General features: G+C 38.4%; 1 long non-coding RNA gene across 3 annotated transcripts; it reads left to right on the top strand.

The window, feature by feature from the left end:
* Positions 1-741: 741 nt before the first annotated feature.
* Positions 742-22359, top strand: LOC132694956 (uncharacterized). Of its 3 annotated transcripts, none has more exons than XR_009617576.3 (4): positions 742-859; positions 16288-16469; positions 16793-16868; positions 18591-22359. It is a non-coding gene; the product is annotated as an uncharacterized LOC132694956 (long non-coding RNA). The 3 variants fall into 3 exon arrangements; XR_009617574.3 differs by having other exon boundaries at positions 16215-16469; XR_009617575.3 differs by having other exon boundaries at positions 15569-16469.
* Positions 22360-22376: the final 17 nt, after the last annotated feature.

Below are 22376 nucleotides of genomic sequence, written 5' to 3'. Positions count from 1 at the left end.
TTCCTGGGTTTTAATCCCAGATTGACCATTTAATTTTGGAAAAACTTTTGTCGGTATGCCTGCAAATATTTTATCTCCTCTATTTTGCCTTTTCACTATTTCTGAGTCTCTTGTCCTGATATTTGTTTCTACTTCTCTACAGCTTCGCTTGTTTCTCAATCTATCTTTTTATCCCATTGTGATGTTTTTAAGAGAATTTTATTTATTCAGCTGTATCAATTCTGTTATTCAACCATCCACTAATTCCCTTATTTCAACAATTATATTTTTAAAGTCAAAATTTCAAATTGATTCTTCTTTATAATTGCTTGTTCCTGTGGCATTTTTTCAGTAGTCTTCCATATCTCTGTGGTGATGTTAATTGTACTTATTTTGTACTTGTATTTATGTACTTGATCAGTTTTTGAGGTTTTTTTTAAGTGGTTAACAACTTTATTGCCTTGGAGGTGTTGAGGGGGGGCAGGTACTCAGGAGCTGTTGGTGGGGCAGGCAGCTTCCTCTTCACTATCACAGGCTTCTGGCTGCACAGGATGGCACTGGCTCTGTGGACCGCAGCCAAGTACAGATCTGGGTGGTACATGTTCTTCTAGGTCATATGCCTGAACTTGAGGGTGGCCAGTGTGTTGTTGAAGGTGGTCTGCACCAGGAAGTCACAGGGTTTCACTGGCCAGATCTCTGCATCCTGACCACCACTACACCTCTGCCATAGCCCCAACTCCACGCCCGCAGTCTTACAGTGAATCAGCCCATTGTAGCGAAGGAGTTGCAGCCTTCAGATGACTGGGGTTCATGCTGTATGACTGCTTATTCCTCTTGATCAGGAAGCCAGAGCAATTCCACTGGAGACCATCCATCACAGGTAGGCAGACATGGCAGCAGCTCCTCTCACTATAGTGGCCAAGAGGGAAAGAAGATTTTTAATTCTGCTTCCTCTGGGAGAATTTTGCCCATTTGTTGCCTTTTTTTTTCTTTTTTTCATTATATTTGTACTCGTCAAATCCCTGGCAATTTCCCCTATGACTTTATTTTGTTTCCTCTTAGGACTAACAATTGCTTTAGTTAGTGGTGTCTACCCAGAGAAGAGAACCTAGGATCCAGTTCCTGCCCTATGAGAATAGACTCAGGTCAAAGAGACTTTAGGATTGTAGGGGTGCCTGGGTGGCTCAGTCGGTTAAGCATCTGACTTCGGCTCAGGTCATGATCTCGCGGTCCGTGAGTTCAACCCCGCGTCAGGCTCTGTGCTGACAGCTCAGAGCCTGGAGCCTGTTTCAGATTCTGTGTCTCCCTCTCTCTGACCCTCCCCCATTCATGCTCTGTCTCTCTCTGTGTCAAAAATAAATAAACGTTAAAAAAAAAAATTAAAAAAAAAAAGAGACTTTAGAATTGTAATTTCAGTTCAGACATCCCCTGTTCTCCTCAGGCATCCTACCATTCTCCAAGGGAACCTCATAGTTACTCAACCAAGCGTCTGCTCTCTGTAGCCCTGATTTGTAGCGTACCATCTTCTGTGTCTGTGATAATGACCTTGCCCTTAGGGGAAGTAGGGAAATTCCCGGGCCTGCCAATCTCCTGTACTTATCTACTGACTTACCCTCCCAGCTGGGCTCCTGAGCTATCCTAGGGTAACTAAACTTACTACGTCAGACTGGCTTTCTTGCCACAAGATTGCAATGGGGTTGACAGAGATCCTTCCAGAGAAGGAAAGGAGTTACTACTAGGAAGTTGTTCCCACCACCTCTCCCATTCATAGTCATGGCCCTCTCCCACCCCAGGCCACCATTCATGCAACTGTTATTCTTCCCATACAGAAATCAACCATCATTTATCTCGACAAGTTTCTTGATGGTTTGGTCACTTGACCATCACATAATTTGTGCTGAAATCCCTTAGATACATATTAAGACTTCATTAATGTGAACAATGCAAAAGTGGTCTTGAATTGTTGTTGCATCTTCTGAAAGGTTTCCTTACCTCCAGTCACTGGCCCTACTCACCCACATTTTCATGCTTGATATCACCAGCTAAGCCATTCTGACACATCACCTCCATCTGGGCATCTGCCCCTCAAAAATGTTTGCCCCTCAAAAAGGGCACTTTGCTGTATATGTCGTGAACTGAAGGTTTTGCAGGCTATCATTTCAGGCCCTCCCCCAGTGGGTCTCATCCTAATATCCCAGACTTTTTTTTTTCTCCAGTCCCCAAAAACAAACTCACATAATTTTCCTTCCATTGTGGATTTCCTCTTCAGGACTATCCTTTTTTCTACATCCTACCCACATGCCACACAACTTTGTTCAGTAAATGGTTGCCTGAGTCTTCCCCATTGGGATTGCTCTTTCTGTCCCTTGGCTTCTAAAGCAAGGATTCAAACACTATTAATTGGGGACATATCATTGACTCCCCTTTAATATTTTGAGATGTCCTCAATTAGATTATGCATTCCTAGAAGGTAGGATTTTTTGTCCTGTCATGTACATCTCCCTTAGTCTTGAACATGGTGTTATGTACACACAAGGGAATCAATGGCTATTTTTCATTCATCAATTGATGGAGACCCTCAACAAATTCCACACGTCACATAATTTGGAAGCCCGTAGGCCAGATAGAGGTCAGATCATTTTTTTTCTCTCTGCTCTCTCAGCATTACACCCACCACCAAGATACTTGAAGCGCTATGTAATTCTATCCTTGACATCAGAACAGCTTCACTTCTATCCAAATCTATGAATAAGTAATGCCTTCTCTCTGGCATCTCATAATGAGAACCCCAAATAATGATAATTCATTTGTTGTGCCCTGCACTAAAGAAAGCAGTGCCCTTCAGGAAGGTAGATGTGTTTTAAAGAAGGTAGACTGAGTGAAATGACCTTGCTTTATCCAAATTAGCAGACAGGAAGCAAACAGGAATCATCCCAGATGAGACTAAGCTTGCAATTTTTGCTCAGTAGCAGATAAGCTCTTGAACAAATCTAATTACTTGATATCTAATCTGCAAGCTTCCATAGGTCACCCTTCATTACTTGGGAGCATCTTAAATTTACAAGACAATTGGAAATGTTGAAGTCCTGAACATCGTGATTACTCACAAAATACTTTATTATAGGAAGTTTACTCCTGAGCAACTTGAACTTTTCTATTTACAATCCTGATCCCTGCAGTTTCAAAGTCAAAATACAACATCTACAACTTTTATGGGCCTCAAATACCAATACTTTGAACCATAGATTTGACTTCAAAATCATACATGTGAGAGTTTAAAATAGCATTACTTGAAAAATCATAAACACACAATTGCATTAACCATTTCTATCTTGGACTTCTGGTATGTTCAGCCTTCTCAAATACACAGGGAGAAAAGTTGGAAAATGTTAATCACTGTTACGTAATAGGAAAGAAGGAATCATTTGGAGCTAAAGGGTCTAGATTAAAATCTTATTTTGACAATTTTCTAGCTGTATAACTTGGGACATATTCTTGAATTCTCAAGGATCTATTTTCCTTTTCTGTAAAATGTGAATAATAATGCCTATCTCACAGGATAGCTGGGAGAGATAAATTAAATAACAGATATGGAAATGATTAAATAGAGCACTTTGTAAACTAGAAATTATTGCACATATGTTGGTCACCATCATCACTTTTCTTCATTTAAAAAGTCATAATGTCAATGTATGCATGACCCTAAATTAGGTACCCTTAATAGGTCAGGAAAGAGTCCCATTAAAAAACATTTATTTTAATTAATATACGTTATAATTCATCAGAACACTGTCTCTAATACTCAAGGACACTGATTTTCCACTTACCAGTATAGTTCAAAACATTCAAAGCACTTAGCTCCCAAGGAGATTGTCTAGAAATCTTGACATGGTCACCTAAGAATAATTAAATAAATGAGTAGTAGAAGCCACAGCAGCAGTAGCTAGAGGCTTCCTAATGTTGCCAAGTAGCAGGCTTTTGATGTGTAAATTTACTCTAGACTTTCCTTGTCAGGTTCATTGATACTTCAAGAGAAAGACCTCTTACTTTATGCAGAAACCACTTCAAAATTATCTCAGAAAGGCGAGAATGGTACATATTTTTTCAAGTATAGGAGGAAATAAATCTTGCATCCTCACTGATCCTGCTAAGCAATCCACGTTTTTTTTTAGGGAATCTGCTTTGCAAAACTTCTTTAAGAAAGAAATTCCTATGAAAGAATAAAAAAATTATATCTCCAAAAAGGAGAATAAAAGAACAAAAGCTATGTATTCTGCGTGTAGAGTAACTTTATATGCAGAAACTTAGGAACAATTCTATTCCCTTTGCATACTTAGATGATTTTGACTCCCCTAATAAGCTGCTATGAGTTATTTCTAAATTACTATCTGATAAAGAGAAGTAAAAAAAACATATTTTCCACTCTCTCATTTGATGTCAAAAGTGAAAGTAAGCAAATTAAAGACATAAAGTAAAATTATAGATTATGGTTAGGTATCTCCAATGGTCCGATGGGTTGTTCCAAGGTATATTTTATTTAATTCTCCTGGATGCCACTGAGCTGTTAAAACCAAAATTGTGCATTAAATTATGTTTCTTTCTATGTCCACCATCAGAATTCAAGTAATAATAATTCATAGTCAGAGTTACAATTTGTCATTTATAATGAGCCAGACAGTATGTTAATATACTTTTTTTTTTAATGTTTATTTATTTTTGAGAGAGAGAAAGAGAGAGAGTACAAGCAGGGGAGAAATAGAGAGAGAGAGAGAGAGATACAGAATGAGAAGCAGGCTGCAGGCTCTGAGCTGTCAGCACACAGCCCAACGTGGGGCTTGAACCCATGAACTATGAGATCATGACCTAAGCTGAAGTCGGACGCTTAACTGACTGAGCCCCCGGGCATCCCTGTTAACATACTTTCTAGTATGGAAAATTAAGTGATGTGCCTAAGATCACACATCCAATAAGTGGAAGATTCCAAGTCATGTTGGTAACAATGCAAACAACCTGTACACATGCTACTATGAATGAAGAAAGTGCTTAGATATTCACTGATTGTGGTTTGATGGAATACAATGGAAGTATACTTATTTATAAAAAGTCACCTGCCGCATGGCTTCATTTTTACAGACTTGAGTTAAAAACCTGCCAAAATTGAAGCTTTATTGCATGTAGAGTATTTGATTAAATACTTCCAGATAGTCCAACTAAACCTAGAATAGGAGACTTGAACCTAGATCTATCTCTAATAAGTAATTTCTTTTCCAACATCATTTTACTTTTGAACAGATAGATTACGTAAGGGACTGGTACATGAAACAAGGTACTAAGAAAATCTGTTTTTAATATGCAATGATTAAAAGGTGAAATAGCCCTAACCCTGAATTCCCTCACAGCTTTAGTTATGCCCTGAACATTACATTTATGCTGTAATTTTGTTTCATTTTGGTTTAAAGAAAGAAGCTTTTATGGGCAATGCCTATTGAGCTACTGTGGTCAAATATTTATTAAAAAGAACATATTGATTTGCAGATTATAACTGACCACATATGAACCCTTCTTTCCAGTGACATTCTTATTTAAGGTATTGATTAAAGGCTTTTCATACAGAAAGCATTTTTCTTGTCAGTTCAGTTATGCTGGCTTTTGTAATAAGCTAATTTGATTTCCTTTTTTAACCTTTGTTTGATTAGGGGAACAGACATTTGCATTAAAATTCAAGAGAGATGAAGTCTATCATCGATCTTGACTTCCTCATGGACCTCTTGTACTCAGCGAAAGATGATTTAGAGAATGTCAAGAGTCTTGGAACAACCATAATGAGAGAGGAAAAAAAAAATCACTTCAGACTTACAAACCAGTAAGGGCTTATTTGACAGAAAGGGCAATTGCATTTGGTGGATATGTTTTAGAGAAATCAAATTCAGGAAGTTTAATTTGTTCTTAAGCCAAGTCATTAAGAGATCTATGAGATGAACTGCCATTAATAAAGTACACGCCAGTTAAACCAAAACATTTCAAAACATCTGAAGAGGTTAAACAAAACACGTACATTGTTACTTGCTACAAAGAAAGACTAAAAGTAAATTCTAATATGTCTTTATAAACATGGTCTTGGTGAAACACTAACATCAAGACGAGTTTGTGATTTAATCCTCTATTGCTGTCTATTGCTGAAAATTGTAGGGATAAAGCCTGTATCAGCCACAGTCCTCCACTAGTGTACCCCAGAATTAATCAGTTGTCTTGTACAATAAGACTCAAATCTATCTGCAAATTGTTTTGGTTAACTTGGCCTCTGGATCCTTTTCCTAGCCAGGAACCAATGTATTCTGGGGCCTCAATAGGTCAGATCCATTGCTCATTCTGAAATCCCTCCCAAAGATCTGTATCTGGATCTTTTCTGGAAGAGGAGGCTTCCATTTTCTAAGGAGTTCCATTTTCTGTGGGGATAGTTTTAATGCAATAAGAATTGAGCACCTACAATGAACCTAGTAGTGTAGTAGATGGGTAGTGGGATACACCGAAAGTATACCAGGTCTGTCCACCCATCCTTCGTTCTTTTTGCTATAGCTATTCAGAACATTTTCAGCTAATACAATGCAACAGTGAGCAAAACCAAAAGACAGGAAAAGGAAAAAAAAAAAAAAAACTTGGCTAGAACCTCCCAACAATTGGTAGAAAAATTTCTGGTTCCCAGGATAATTGGACTATGTCTCCTAACTCCACTGAATGAATTTTCATGATTCTAGGTTTCTTGGAAGAATTTCTGGAGTCAGCAGCCATTGCTAATTTCTTTCTCTCTCTGGAAGGGTCATTGAGTTTATTTACCAGAAGTGACTTTCTATTACCCACAATTCTAACAGAGATGGTTTATCTTTAGTACCAAATTTCTAGATTTCACAGCTTACAGTTGTGGTTTGACTATCTTTTTATATTAATTTTTAATTAATGTAAATTAATGTTTTTCACCTTTAAGTTAACATAGGCAAAGATTCTAGGAAACTAACTTTTTAAAAACTTCATCCAATTTAGAAGTAGAAGATACTTGATATTTGGCATTAGAAGTAAATCTAGTGTTTCCTCTGAGTAATATTATAAAATTACGTATATTTTAAGGACCACAGATGAAATGAGATTGTTTATATCTAAAATATTTTAAAATTAAGAAAACAATACAACTAACATACTTTTCAAATTCTGTGAAGTTGGGCCCTTTTACAGTCAAGATGGCACTGTTTTATTTGATGTCTAACAAATAATAGAGATGAAAAATATTCCATTTATGGCAACAAGTCTCCAAACTGTGTTAGTTGTATGAAACTCAAATATCCATAAAACATGGCAAAAGAATTTAAGGGAAGCATTTTCATATGTCCCATATGGGCAAACCATTAACTGTTCTTTCACGTTATGAATCCAAAAGTATCTATGTTATATTTTATATTGTGTTAAAATCAACATAATGTAATATAAAATTCATCCAGAGGATAATATATTTATGTATTCCTAAGGCATTTTTAGTTGAGGCATTTACTTGGGCTTTAATTTTTAAAATAATGCTGCTCAGCTCATACCTGTATTGTTCCTCCAGGCTCATGGCAGGATCAACAGTCCTGGCACCTGGGAAATCCATCAGACACATCCCAATGGAGGTTTAGAAGGCAGACACGTCGTTGTTTTAGTCTTCGGTTGCCTTTCAAATTCATTGAACAGAATTCCTTATCTCATAACAAAGATTTTACTAGAGTATTTTATGTGTAATTTATCAGAATAGCTGCCAAGATGTTCAGTTTCTTTTTAAAGGCAGGAGCTTTAGGGCAGACAAGCTTGAGGCTTAAAAAGCCTGATTTTGCATACTCTTTATTTTCCCTGTGGTCTCTGAAGTCTAGTTTATTGGTATCCGCCATGTTACTGTTCCTGTCTCAACTGGCTCATTACTCAAAGCCAATAATAATTGCTAAATATGACTAATATCACGTGGAAGGTCGCAAAGTTCACTGCTAACCTTCATTCCAGCTCAAAATGTTTTCAAGGTTAATAGATTGATTTTGAGCTGAGATATGATGCATTTATAAAATGGAAGAAAATGAAAAATTTGGCATCACCAATATGCGGATAGTTTTAAATGATTCATTTGTTACATTTGGACTATAGCCATGAAATTCATTTGATATATATCTCATAGTTATATTCTAACCTAGACACTAGAAAATAAATTAGCGATACATTTTAACATTAGACAATTTTACACACACACAATCCAGGATGAGAATTAGGGCACTATAACTTATTAAGTATTTCAGCTGAGGAATATCATGTATGTAAGTAGAACCTAACCACTTTTAAAGATTGAGACAATGCTAAAATACAGTTCAGTTAAAACTATAATTCTAAAAGGCTGGATGCTGATTGCTTCCCTTGGTCTCCTTGCTTGGAACAAAGACAAATGAAATTCCTGATTTCATCTCAGTTCTGTGCTTCTTATACTCTGTGGGACTCTGGTTTTGGTCTATAGAAATCTCTTGTTTTGCCTACACCCTTGATTGGGCCTGACAAGGACTTCGGGATATCAGAGGGGTCCTTATCACCAGCCCTTCTCATCCCACGCAGTGCCTGGTTCTGGGCCCAGTCTTGTGACCAATTCCTGAGCTTGATTTCAGTTCCAGTTTCATGAGTCTGAGGATCTCTGGCCTCTGGTTCTGACCTGGATTTATGGTTTGACCTAGCTTTGCCAGAACCTGGCCCACCAAATAGAAGGCAGCATTTCCTGAGAGTTTTCCAATTCTCCTTAGGCTTTATGGTCCTTATTAAGAGGAAGTCACCAAGGCCTGTAGTTTCTTCCTTTCAAATGTTGTTCAATTCACCATTCCTTTTAATTCCATAAGGTCTAGATTACTAAATGCACCTTTATTTATATACGTGCACTTAGTGTACCTTATATAGATTGTCTTTATTTCCAAGCTCTTCCTATCTCAATTCCTGATTAATTAGCCCAACCATGATTAATACCATGGTGGTCTTCCCCCCACCCAGCACCACCAAAAAGTCACCAGCGACTTCCCCTTTCCTTACACAACAGCACACAAACCTTGGCTTGGCTTGGATCCTAACTGTTGCGCCACATTCTTATTCTCACTGTTTTAGGAAACAGGTGGATCTGTGATCCGCTCTTGACTCAGCTGTCCCCCTTGCTAACTGCAAATAAGGAAAATCACTTAATTTAGCCAAACCTCCATTTTTCACCTCTGTACAGTGATGAAAATAAAATCTTCCTTACCAGTTTTTGTGAGGATTAATCATGCTCCGCATAAAATTCCTAATGAGTTCCATGGCATGTGGCAAGGGCTCAGTGTACTTGTAAGAAGGCTTTGTTATTGGACTGCAGTTGTCACCCTTTCTAGAAGACTCTTTGCCTACTCAATGCCCACTCTGTCTTTAAGACCATGTCATATTCCACACTCTTCACAAAGGCCACTATGATCAGGCCAAATGTAATCTCAAAATGCAGTAGTGTTTGATCACTTCGTATTCTTATCATTTCCTAGTCTTTCAGGTGTGATAGTCTTGTCTTCCCAACTAGATTATAAGCTCCAAGAGGGCAAACTAAAAATTTCATCCTCTGTCACTATAATTTTGCTGCTTTTTGGTCTTGCTTGGTTCCCTGCATTCAGTGTCCCCTTGTTTCAGGTATTTCTAGGGATCTTCAGAATGTGTCTCCAGGGTTCTTTAATATTTCCCTTTTGTGGTGTCTAGCCTTTGTGGGGCATAACAATACCTGTCCAAGACAGCCTCATCCGTACATTCCCATGCTGCCTTCAGGAAGCATATCCACAGGCACCTGCCTCTGCTGTCTGCACCGTCATTCACGTCATGTCTGCTGAGCACACTCACTGCCCTCCCTGAAGGTCATCATGTCCACTGATCATCAACTCATTACACTGGGGCCCCTGGATCTGTTCCCTGTGCCCCCCGCATCTTATGAGAATTTTTAGGACAACAGTCCTTATGTAGGGAAACATTTTTCCTGGGATATGAATTTAGTGGAAAGCAGCCAAGAATAAAGCAGAGTGAAAGACTCAGTATTCCCCTCATCCAACTTGTAATAAGGCTTTATTACTGGGTTAAGTCTGGATCCCATTGCCTTTTTCCTTAGGCTGGTTTCCTTCCAGGAGCCCTCAGTACCTCAAACAAGTAGACACCTAATGAGCCCCCTACCCACTCACCAGCCAGGTCTTATTTCCAGCACCAGCATCAGCTTAGCAGCAAGCTGGAATCTGCTTTAACTTCTTTAATAGCACTCTGCTGGACACACACATAAAATCCAGCTAAAGATCACTAGGCCAACTATCTTAGCCCAGTTATATAAACAAAATAATTTGGAGCATTATGTTGAATCTGTACCACGGAATTTTATTATTTTTTTAATTCTTGTTTTGAAACTGTTTTTCTCCTGTCTATATTTATTTTAAGTAAGAATAAAGGGAAATAATGTCTGTTATTTGAAACATGCATACAGAGGAATTTATAGCACAAGTTCAAATAACCAGGCTGAGGAAGACTAAACTTTGCAAAAGCACATGTTCAAAGAAATACTGATTTTTGCTTTATGCACTTTAGCCAGCTGACACCAAAATACTTCCAACTGTAGAACAAGAAGTCATCAAAGAATCTTGCTTAGGGTACGTCTGAATCTACAAAAAGTCTACTGGCCTGAAAATTCAAAACTGCTTCCTCACCATTTCGGTGTTATCCTTAGCTGCCCCTGGTCCCGGTTAGCTTCCTCTCCAGTCTGGTACACTTCCGGGTCTTCTGTTAACTATCCTTAACCTTCCCTGAGTGGATGATCGTGATCTTTGTAGGCAGCAGTAGAAGCATGGTGCTTAGAGGCCTCTCCAGCAGCACCGTGGTCTACAGGAGACTTTCTCAGATTCTGAAAGAGAAGCCAGAGAAGGGGATGGGTCATTGGAAGAAAACTTTTAAAAAGGAGAGAAAGGAAAGTACTAAGTTTCCCTGAGCCTGACCCTCTGGTTTTTAGTCTCCTAAACACAATGGTTTTACTTGGTTACTTTAAGGATTTCAAATCTGAATACAGCACCCTACACAAATACATATCCTAGACATGCATATACACACATAGACACAGACTCTTTCTGAATTGAAAATAGTAAGACAAACCAACAAGAGATTAATTTCACAGTTATGGCCATTTTCTAGTGACATAAATTAAAAGCAGTAACAATGGAATTGATTTTCCAGATGATATGATATACAGATGTGGCATGCACAGAACATTAAAGCCAGAAGTGACCTTGGAGACTACCTAATTTTACTTCCTCAATTTGCACATGAAGAAACTGAGGTCTCAAGTAATGAAGTAATTTGTTCAAAGTCAGGGATATGTTCAATATTGAAACTGGCATTAGGACACAGTTTTCTTTAAAATCTACCTTTTTTTTTTTTTAAATTCTGACCTCATTTGCCCAGTTTTGGGACTTACAGCTAAAGTTGTCTTCTTAACCCTGATTTTTGTACTAGGAGGTTTGCAAACAACTAGCCTGCTCAAGTGTAAACATGTTTTGTTGGTTTCCACACATCCTATGCATAATATGTTATACAATAGCTGAAAGACTTGAAAGAAGTCTAATTGATACTTTCCTTATTTCTAGTGTCTGGTACTTTCATTTAAGAATTCTCTCTCTTTCTATACATGCCGCTGCCTTGTCCCCAGTTTTGTGGTGGAGTCATTTCTGTGGCTTGAAGTTTTAGTAACTTAGAGCTATTGTCAGAAAGCTTGTGAAAAGCAGTAGGAGGAAGCCCATTACCAATTGCCTGCTAGCCCTGGCAAATTACATGCCTGTTGCTTTTCGCTGCTTAATTTCATAAGATCATCCCTCTAGCACTCACCTTGGGCAGAAACTTACGGAGACAATAGACTATCTAGGCAGATTCTGATGCCAAGGGGTAGGAAAAAATGGATGGAGCGGACAAATTACAGCGTTGCCTATTCAGTCATGAGAATGGAAACATGTCTGTGAATCAATGTGTGAAAAGGATATTTAATAGGATGGGAGAAGTCACTTTAACACCTGTTTCTTCTGCAGTTGAATGTGCTAGTGCCAATCACTCAGTCTGGATCCACTCTCCAAGCAGAAAATGACCTCACCTCTTATTCTTTAAGGATTGAAGCAGCAGTACAAGGTCTATTTTTAACCAAACTGGGAGCAATAACCACGGCATTGACTGCTGGGAAAGTGTGTCTTAGAAGGTCTGGCCTGAGGCATTGAGGAATCAGAGCCAGGAGAGAGGTTGTGAGCTTGTATAAATACAACCACATGAAATGAGGAGTGCAAAAAATAAAAAAAAAAAAATCTGAATAAGGAGTGAACTCATTTTACCCTGAAAGTTACTAAACCTAGAGTCATAAATGCCAAGATAAAGAGAGAGGAAGAGGCTCAGCCAATGCTTTTTATTACAATCCGTTATGGTAATGGAAAATTTTCTTTTGAACTGTAGCTGTCTGTGTTGACTTTGGTAAGGTGGAAATTCAGGCCTATTTATTGGGAAAGAAGGATTCCGAGTAGGTCTCAGCAGGGCTCAGCTCAGAGCTTTGAACAGTCCCCCATGGAAGGGCACCCTTTGCAGGGATCATGCAATGAAATGTTAATATAAGCTTATTTCTTTTCTGCACTTCTCCAAAACTTGAGGCTTCCTCCATGAAAATTTGTGGAGATTGCATTTCATCAGAGGCTCTCCCTGAGCTCGGTTTTATTCTTTTCCATGCACCTGAACCAGCACTGTGGTGAGCAGGGCAAAGAACACAACATCATGATTATCTTGGCCTCAGAAATGCATTACTTACACTTTTAGTTTTTATATTTCTCCAGAGATGAATAATGCATCTAGAACACATTTCCAAACAGCTTACAACTTTTCTTCAATAAAACTCAGTCTTTTTATTGATTCCAAATTTTGGCTGATTCCTTTTTTTTTTTTAAGAAGAGTTCTCAATTTATTCATATAGCTTGACATGTACATCTTTAAAAATGCAGAATAATATCAGGTATGTCATATTCTTCTATCCATTTAGCATAAAGGTAAATTCTTTTCATTTCTATTTTCATATGACTTTGTTTAGTTTTCTTTCTTTTTTTTTTTTTTCTATTTAAATTCAAGTTAGCTAACATACAGTGTAGTCCTGGTTTCAGGAGAAAAACCCAGTGATTCATCTCTTACATATGATATCCAGTGTTCTTCCCCAGAAGTGCCCTCCTAAGTGCCCATCACCCATCTAGCCCATCCCTCCTCACCTCCTCTCCAGCAACCCCGGCTCTGTTGTCCGTATTTAAGAGTCTTTTATGGTTTGATTCTTATGTTCACTAAGAGTTTCTTCAGTGAGACAGTGACAGCCTTCAGGACTCCCAGGTGTAGATTCACTCAGTTATCACTTTACAGCACAGGGAAAAGACATGTAGGCAAGCAAATAAGAAAGATGCAACATAGTAAGTTATGGTAAAGTAATATATAGGATATTTTGGGAGTGTCAGGAAGGTGGTAATTAATTGGGCCTGCAGGAGGGAGTTCAAGGAAAGTCTCATAGAAAAATAACTGTCTGAGCTTGTTCTTATGTGTAGGGTGAGTTGGTGTTTCAAACAGGAAACATTTGCAAATGCCCAAAGGTGTGAAGATATGTGACACATTCAAAGAATAGCCACTAGTCTGATCTGGTAGGAGTGTTACATGCATGTGGTAGGGAAGGTGGAGGCTGGGCAGTGAGCAGCAAGAGGTGAAACTAGGTAGGTTGGAACTGAACCGTGAAGAGCTCTGTACCAGATGCCAAGGGCTCAAAATTTCTTTTACCAAAGAGCAGAGAACTCCTCTGACTTAACAGTTGCATTCTTCTTCGCGGTAAGTAGACATCACTCAATTCTTACCCGTAGGGGGTTTCCCCTCTACAAGGCTTGGTAATACATTCTTCAAACTCATACACCCGCTTCTTAGTCCTCCAGGAAAACGGAATTGCACAGTGTCCCATACAGTTATGTGGAGCCATGTGACTGAGTTTTTTGACACGTGGGCAAATGCGAGAGACGCCACTACCAGAAACCTCTGGTGGAAAACTCTGAGACTCCAAAAATGGCAGAGTCACAAGATGGAAGGATGGGGGGGATGTGCCAGAGTTGATGCATGGGAGGCCACCCACCAAATAGACTATGATTCCAGTGAAAAATAAACTTTCTATGCCATTAAAACTACAAAGAGTTGGATATCTTCCATCCTGTAGTTAATCTATGCTAATTCAGTGGGTGAAGAAATTTTCAGGGAAAAAGTAGCTGCTTGCACATGGTATATTCCACTGTATGAATAAATACCAATGGTGCTGGCTCGCTTTTCTCCAGAAGGACTCCCAGAGCATATGTCTAGCCCCAGATTATCTCTGACTAACTTATTGCCAATAGGTTTGCAGTGGTTACCTCATTCTTGCCGCCCTGATTGGCTACCTCCATAAGGCAGTGTAGAACCAGTTCCATAAAACCAAATCACTTCTCTCCTTGCTCCTCCTATCCTGTACACGTCATTCAGGGTGTCAGCTGTGTTTTATGACTTTCCTCAAGGCCATTCTTGCTTTTATTTTAATTTTATTTAATGTGTATATAAATATATTTATTTAGGGAGTGTTTGGGAGCCGCAGTCTATAGTAGGTCTGATATCCGTGCCTCTCTGGAGATGAGCCTGAATGAAATTTACAAAAAATTCTTCTTCCAGGAAAATCTGAGCCAGTTCTGAAGAAATGAGAGTAGGAAAAGGATGAAGGGTCAAGGACAAAAACACCTCACTTGGAATTCTTGCTACAACGGGCTTGTAACATATGGCTTTAATTGCTGTTTTCTGACCATGTTATTTTAAAAGAACTTTTGAATCCAGAGACTTGAGCTAATAATGACAAATCTTTTAAGATTTGTCACAAATTATTTCCTTAACTGAGTGTAATGCTCAGGAATTTGAACTCATTTCACTATTTGATACCTTAAGTTTTTATATTCTCAGAGGCTAGGTGAGAGTGTAGCATAGCAATTCTGAGAGGGAGCTGAGAGCTTCTCTGAAGAGATCCAATTATTCAATATGCTGCCCTAAGAGTACTGTCATGTTTTCAGTATTCCTGCATTGAGCTTTATGATCTCACAAGTTATAATTGGCATCAATTTAATGAATTATTTCTTGAAGAAATCTGTCACAGCATTTTTACAAAAAGCGTTATTATTCCTGTATTTGAGTCTTCCACGAAAATTGTTTTCATTGGAGCCTGCTGAAAATTTAGACAAGATGATACAGATTGTTCGACAAAAATGAGAGTTCCCAGAGGAAGAGTCTAGAAAACGATTCAACATCATGGAGTTAGACTCCCTAAGATGAAATATTGGCTCTACTACTAAGAAGATAGAGGACAAGGTCCAAGAGAGGTCCTCAACCTCTCTGTGCCTCAATTTCCATCTCTATCAAGAGAGTTATAGCAGTATCTACCTCATGAGGCATGGAAATTGTATCATTTGTTCACAATTATCCATTTCCTTTTCATCTTTTCCAGTTTTCCCTGTAGACATCCTCATCCCACTGATTGGATATGAGGGCCTTGTGACTTGCCGAGATGGGCCATAAATAGATGAACCATTTGCCTCATCTGAGCAGAGGTTTTTAGATGAGCTCTTGTGTTCTGACCTCCACCCTGAGACCATCAAGTCTCATGTAGTGGCTACTTCTTCATCCTGGGTTCAGGAACGAGAAGACACAGGGAGCATTGCCAAGAAGAGTCCAGAAGAGCTGCAAATATCCAGAAATTTCAGAACTTTTAGGATTGAAAATTGAAACTTTCTTATTTCTAACAAGTTAAAGAATCTAAAATTCAGACAAAGATTGTTCACAGATCCAACACACCCTTGGTCAAGTCTACTGATTAGATTAATATGGCCTTAGTAAATGATCTCAGTTAGACAAATGGCTCAGGGAAAAGACACTAAAGGTGCATCCATCTGAAGCTTGATAAGATCAAAGTATCTATGAATTTATTTCTTGAAAAGTTATGGGTATGTCTATTGACTCACATGAAACTTGTTGGGATCAAACTGATTAAAAAGAAAAAATAAATTTTGTAGAGAGCTGTTGCCAAAGTACTCCCAGCCTGGATTAGAAGAGACTACAACTATTCAAATCATAAATAACTCTTGGGTCCCTAGTCTTCTACAGGTGTGAAGCAATCTGAGATAGCCTGTCAGTCACAAATGGCATCTTTTCTGATACTCACTTCAGAAGAGGCCAAGGAGGATAACGGAAAAGGAAGAGTTGTCCAATCAAACATCGTGGAGAACACAAAGAAATGACTCCCAGAAAATATCACTGGAGCAAATCAAGGAACAGTCCCTACCATTAGTGTAGAGGAACTTGCAACTTCTGTTCAGTGGAATATCAGAACTGTTATTCACCAGTGACTGGTATGTACCTCCAATTCTTCCAATTTTTTAAAAAAAATATTTATTTTTAGAGACAGAGAGCAAGAGTGGTGGGGGCAGAGAGAGGGGGGAGAGAGAACTCCAAGCAGGTTCCACGCTGTCAGTGCAGAGCCCAACGAAGGGTTTGAACTCACAAACTGTGAGATCATGACTTGAGCTGAGATCAAGAGTCGGATGCTCAACTGACTGAGCCACGCAGGTGCCCCCATTCTTCCAATTTTTTAATAAAGTGTCCCTGCTCCACTATTGTATTATATTGGGTTTAGGAGAATAAGAGGACTGACAACTTTTCACTTTACTCATAGGTCACTGAATCAAGAAGAGCAGCCAGCAGACATGATATATATTCACCAGATTCTGGACATCTGCGCCCAATGCCTGGTATTTTGGGGAAATTGGGGAGAGGTGAAAGCATCTTGTGAGCAGAAGAACAAATTGGGGCAGACTGCATGATTATTCATAATTATTTGTCTTCTCACTGCCATTGCCAGTCTTCTCAGTAGATGGAGTACACTTGTTCACTCCACTGGCTCTGGGTGTGGTTATGTGATTTGCTTTGGCCAAAGGGACCAGAATGAATGAGATGTTTGTCATGACTGAAAACATGATTTCAAAAGCACTGCAAGTTTCCCTCAGTCTTTTTGCTGTCTCGGAAAGTGGCTTTAACCTGGTTTTCAGAATGAGAAGACATGTAGGACCCAGAACAGACCAGCAGTGCTGCAGCTGACCCCCAACCTCAATATAATATGAGCCAGAAATCAATATTTCTTGTTGTAATCCAAAAAAAATTATGTATTACAACAACAGAAGTTAATACATGAGAATGTTTTGAGCATTTGATGTGATAACACATGCTTAATGCAATGGCTGGCACATCCTAAATTCAAAATAAATGTTCAGTTCTGTCATTGGTGTCATCTCTATATCCCCATTCACCTATAACAGCTCTAGAAACAGAATTGGCATTCTTCAATATTTGTTGAATGATTGACAACGGATTATTGAAATGTATAGCTTTTATAAAGTTAAATAAGGTGAATGAAACAGAGAATTACTTTTCCAGTTCTTGTGAATCTAGTGATATACCCTATAAAACACAAGGGGCATACTTTCTTGATCTATATTTGAAATACCTGCACTGAAGAAGTATATGATATGAATGATAATTTTAAAACCCACCAATAAATATTTTGGGCCAATATGTTTTGCTCTTCCAAAATAGGAGAGTCAGGTTTTCTAGCATGAATGAGTTCTGGGACTGTAAGAAATGCTTCATTAGTTGCTTTGGTGACAAATACCCAGTAAACCTGAAACAGACTCAGATTCTGGTTAATGGGGCTTTCTGAGAACGTCATTCCAGAGCAAGGACATAAAATTCTTTCAGAGATTTTTAGAGTATTCCCTCAAGTTGACTTTTGGAGATACTGTTGATGAGTTCTAAGGTCATTTATTTTTGGAACTTAAAAGATTCCTACAAATAATGGACAGCTCACTTTAAAGCTGCAGTAGCAAGGACAGAAGGGTGATAAAAGTGGATAATAGAAATTATAAGGGATTTATTTGGGGCTCTTTAAAAATTAAGATGACTCCTTGGAAGGGCACATCCTTTTAAAATTTGAAATGTCCCCTTGGAAATAAAAAGATAATCCAGAGTGAGTGAAATACTTTCTTGAACCTCCCTCCTTCTGAGGCCTGCAAAATTTTTAACTAAGATGGGCGTAAAGAGTTGGTGATTTTCTTTTTTTCAAAATAATTACATTATTATTAATCATGACATCACCTAACATATAGTGAATTCAATTTGAAGTACTTTCGCATCTTTTTTGTCATTGTTCTCCATATCAACCCCATGAGTCAAACTACACAGGCTTTATTACTGTCTCTTTAACAGATAACAAAATACAGGCTCAGAAAGCTTTGAAGACTTGTCCAAAGTTGCATAGCCAGTAAGCAGCAGAGGTGGCTCATTTTGCTCTTTTATTGTTCTTTTATCTATTATTGTTCTTTTATCTATTATTAAATATCAATTAAAAAGTAGCAATTGATTTCCAGTATTTAAATGACAGAATAAAGGTATAACTGCCCCTTTCCTCTGTCTTCCAGAAACATGAGAAGCAGAGCTGAATGCTCAATCACAGTTATCCCATCCATCCATCAGACAAGATGGAGGTGAAGGCCTGTGCATGGCACACAGTGCTGCCAGTCTCTGTTGGGCATGAAGAAGTCTGAAAGAGCTCACTCTTGTACATGACTCTGCTGGGAGGATCTTTCCTATGACTTACAAGGTTCTCTTCCTGCCACCTAGGTACCACCTGCAATTGCTGGTCCAGAATGCCCATCCTAAAGAGAAATGATAGCCAGATGGAATCATCCTGGGATGTAGTATACAAAGATACTATAAGAGAAAAGATGGAAAGAGACAGAGCATAGGGGCTAGGGAGCAGTGGTGTGGTGACAAATTAAAAAGCATCAGAAATATGCCAGAAATGTGGCACTACAGCCCAGGCAAAAATTAGCATCAAGTCCATGTATCACCAAGAATTCACAAAAGGTAATGAAGCTATTGATTGATGAAATAAGAATTTTTCCATTGGGTTATGAGGGCCCAGGGAAGATAAAGTGAAATAATAGGTGGAAAAAACAAGCCCTTAGGGAAATATGAGGGTTACTTTGGAAGCAGCACCAAGGAGAATAGACACTGCTGAGAACACATAAGGACAGTGGAGGACAAGAGTGAGAAAGTGAAATGGCAATAAACGAGAATTGGAAGGGAATGTAGATAAATGATCAATAAAGAAGACACATTCATTGGATCCAGAATTAATGAGAGAGGACTCTAAATCCTAAATGGCACATCTTATTCAAAGGAATACAAAGTTACATCAGATTGTCAACACTAAGACATAGCGTAGTGAAGTCCTGAATATCCAAGATAGAGATTTCCTAACAATGGAAACATTATATAAACAGCACAATTCAGAGAGAAAAAAAAAAAAGGAAGGTAATGTAAGGGTAGAGACTTCCTTAACTTTCACAGCCAGGCAGCAAAGCTGACAAACCAGCTAATACAATTTTTTAAAATATACAAATATAATAAAATAATAAAAATCAAAATCAGCTACTAGAAGGAGTACTAAGGAGAAGTGGAAATTGCTGATTTCACCATTAATATGGTAAGGAGTCAAAGAATGCTGATCAAAGAAATAGAGGTCTTAACTAAAGTATACCACATGCTTATTAAAACAAACCACTAGAGAAAAATTTATATTTTTCATATAATCAGCAAAAAGCAAGAAAAAACACAGACCACATAGTGAAATGTAGAAATAAAAAGGTCAATAAAAAAACAGAAGTGTATCATTAATTATGACAAAAAATAAGATCCATCAAATCCACTTTAAGAAATGTATCTTCCAAATATATTCATATATATGTGAACGAGGTATGTACAGAGATGTCTACTGCACAGCTGTTTGTAACAGCAAAAGCCTGGGAACAATTTAAAAGTTTATTAATGGCAACTGATTCAAAAAATTATACCACAAAATGGAATACTATACAGCAGACAGAAAGATTGACACAGCTTCAAAATCATAATGTTAGGTTTAAAAATAAGGTATAGAATACACAACCATTTGTACAAAAATTATATGCACACATAACATATAATCTGTGTATGTGTGTATGAGTGTAGATACATACCATCTTTGGAAGAACAAGGAAATTTGTAAAAACAGATGTGACCAGACAGGGAAATTGGGTCAGTGGAAGATGAAGGCCAGAAGAGCACTTCTCATGTACTCCTCTACACTTCCCAAACGGTGTATGTGTGCAGATTCTAACCAAAATCATATCAAATTACCAAATTGTTGACCCTATTATGCAAGTGCCAATTTATAATAGGTTGGGCATCAACATAATTCCCTACCTAGAACATCTCTGAGAATCCAGTTTGCCTGTGTCCCATTAAAAGATAAGATTTTATTTTGCCTTGGACTCACTTTTAGAACTTGACTTAGAAGGGACTTGAAGTCAGATGTCACCATCATCTAGATAGAAATGGTCCAGATCACCAGCTAACACCTGCTTCAAGGGAAGGGTAGAGAATGCCCATCATTTGTGAGCATGCTGGTCAGACACAAGGAAACTGAGTTAAATCAGATTGAAGTCATAGTTATAGTTAGACAGAGGGGTGATGTGTCCAGGAGCACTCCAGGACAAACTGTGAAGCTATTATTAAGTACTCTTCAATTTTTAACTTTATAACTGAATGTCCACTCCCACTGAGAATGCCCTCCTGCAGACATCATTTGAAGTGAGAAAACATTTCCTGTTTTGCCTGTATTTTGTGGATTTTTTTAGCTTTCTTCTCATAGATTATAATCTCTAGACCTACACCTGAGGGACAATTTACACAAGATTATCCACACAGAATGATCTTCCACAATTTGCTATTTCAAGGCATGAAAAAAAAAAAAAAAAAAAAGAATCACAACTGCCTAGGGAGAAAAAAGAATCATAAGGCCAGTCTCCCTCTTGAGAGTTGAATTTGATCCTTTAAGGCGAGCAATTCAATCTTTTAAAAGGCACATCTCTGTTCTAATCAATCAAGCTTTCATTTCCAATGGCAATAAGCTTCCCTAGGCACTCAAGAAATCAGAAACTAGAGCCTTAGTACATGAAAAGTCAATACAGTATTTTCTACTAAGTTGACTTGGTCCTACAAACCTACCCAGGATTTTCTCAGCAGGAAATCTGGTGTTTCAATATATCATGTGATGTCAACACCATCTATCAGTGCCAATCTGTCACATTAAATGGAAACGATGTGGTTTGCATCCAGGACTTCAGGAATAGAGTTTCTGATAAATTTGTGAAGAACCAAAGACAAGCAATAGCCCCCAGTGTGTGTCCAACCTCACATCTTGGGTTATATTGCTTTGTGAGGACTGTGTCCGAAGTTGACTGATGAGATATTCTGGCCATTAGGGGTTCTGATTCTAGTTACTTACGATAGCAAGTGGCTTTGCAGATATCATTGGCCGATAAAAGAGTCAGAAACCATGGACATGATTCCAATCCTCTTTTTCTTTATTAATAAAGTTTTGTGTGAAGCGGTAGGAAGATTCATAAAATCTAGATGACTCACAAAGTGAAATTTATAGTACAAGCATTTCGTAATGCTTTTTGCCCCCAAGATGCCACATTAGAAATTTGCTCAGGGAACACTCAAATTTTCGCAAGACTAGAAAAATAATCTTCTATGCAAACATATTCCAAGGGCTGAATAGTCAATATGACATCCTGATGCAGTTCAAATCTTAACACACTGGTATATGGGTAGTTAATGGAAGAAAAGTTCTAAGGCCTGGCTTCAGATCACATCCCCACCCCACACCACCACCACCACAGTATGAGGCATGTAAGAACTGGAAGCTTTTTAACTTTCTAAGCCTGCAAAACAGGCATCAGAAGAGCTGGTCCACCTTTCCGCATGCCTCCTGGGAGAACTGATGGCAATGAAATTTGTGCTTATCTTTTGTGTGCGTTAGAAGGGATGTCATTTTTTTTAGGTAGTTCTTAGTGGTGGTAATTCTGGGCTCTTCATGAGCATTCTGCATCTAATGCTTTATATGGCAGTTTCCTAGTTGGATCTAATTATCTTTAAAAAAAAAAAAAAACATGTTAGGGGTGGGTACCTGGTGGCTCAGTCAGTTGTCATGATCTCACTATTCATGGGTTTGAACCCCACTTTGGGCTCTGTGCTGACAGCTCAGAGCCTGGAGCCTGCTATGGATTCTGTGTCTCCCTCTCTCTCTGTCCCTACCACACTCATTCTCTCTCTCTCTCTCTCTCTCTCTCTCTCTCTCTCTCTCTCAAAAACAAAAA

Source organism: Panthera onca, chromosome B4, assembly GCF_046562875.1.
Source record: "Panthera onca isolate mPanOnc1 chromosome B4, mPanOnc1 haplotype 2, whole genome shotgun sequence".
Classification (NCBI taxonomy): domain Eukaryota; kingdom Metazoa; phylum Chordata; class Mammalia; order Carnivora; family Felidae; genus Panthera; species Panthera onca.
This window is presented reverse-complemented; position numbering and strand designations above follow the sequence as displayed.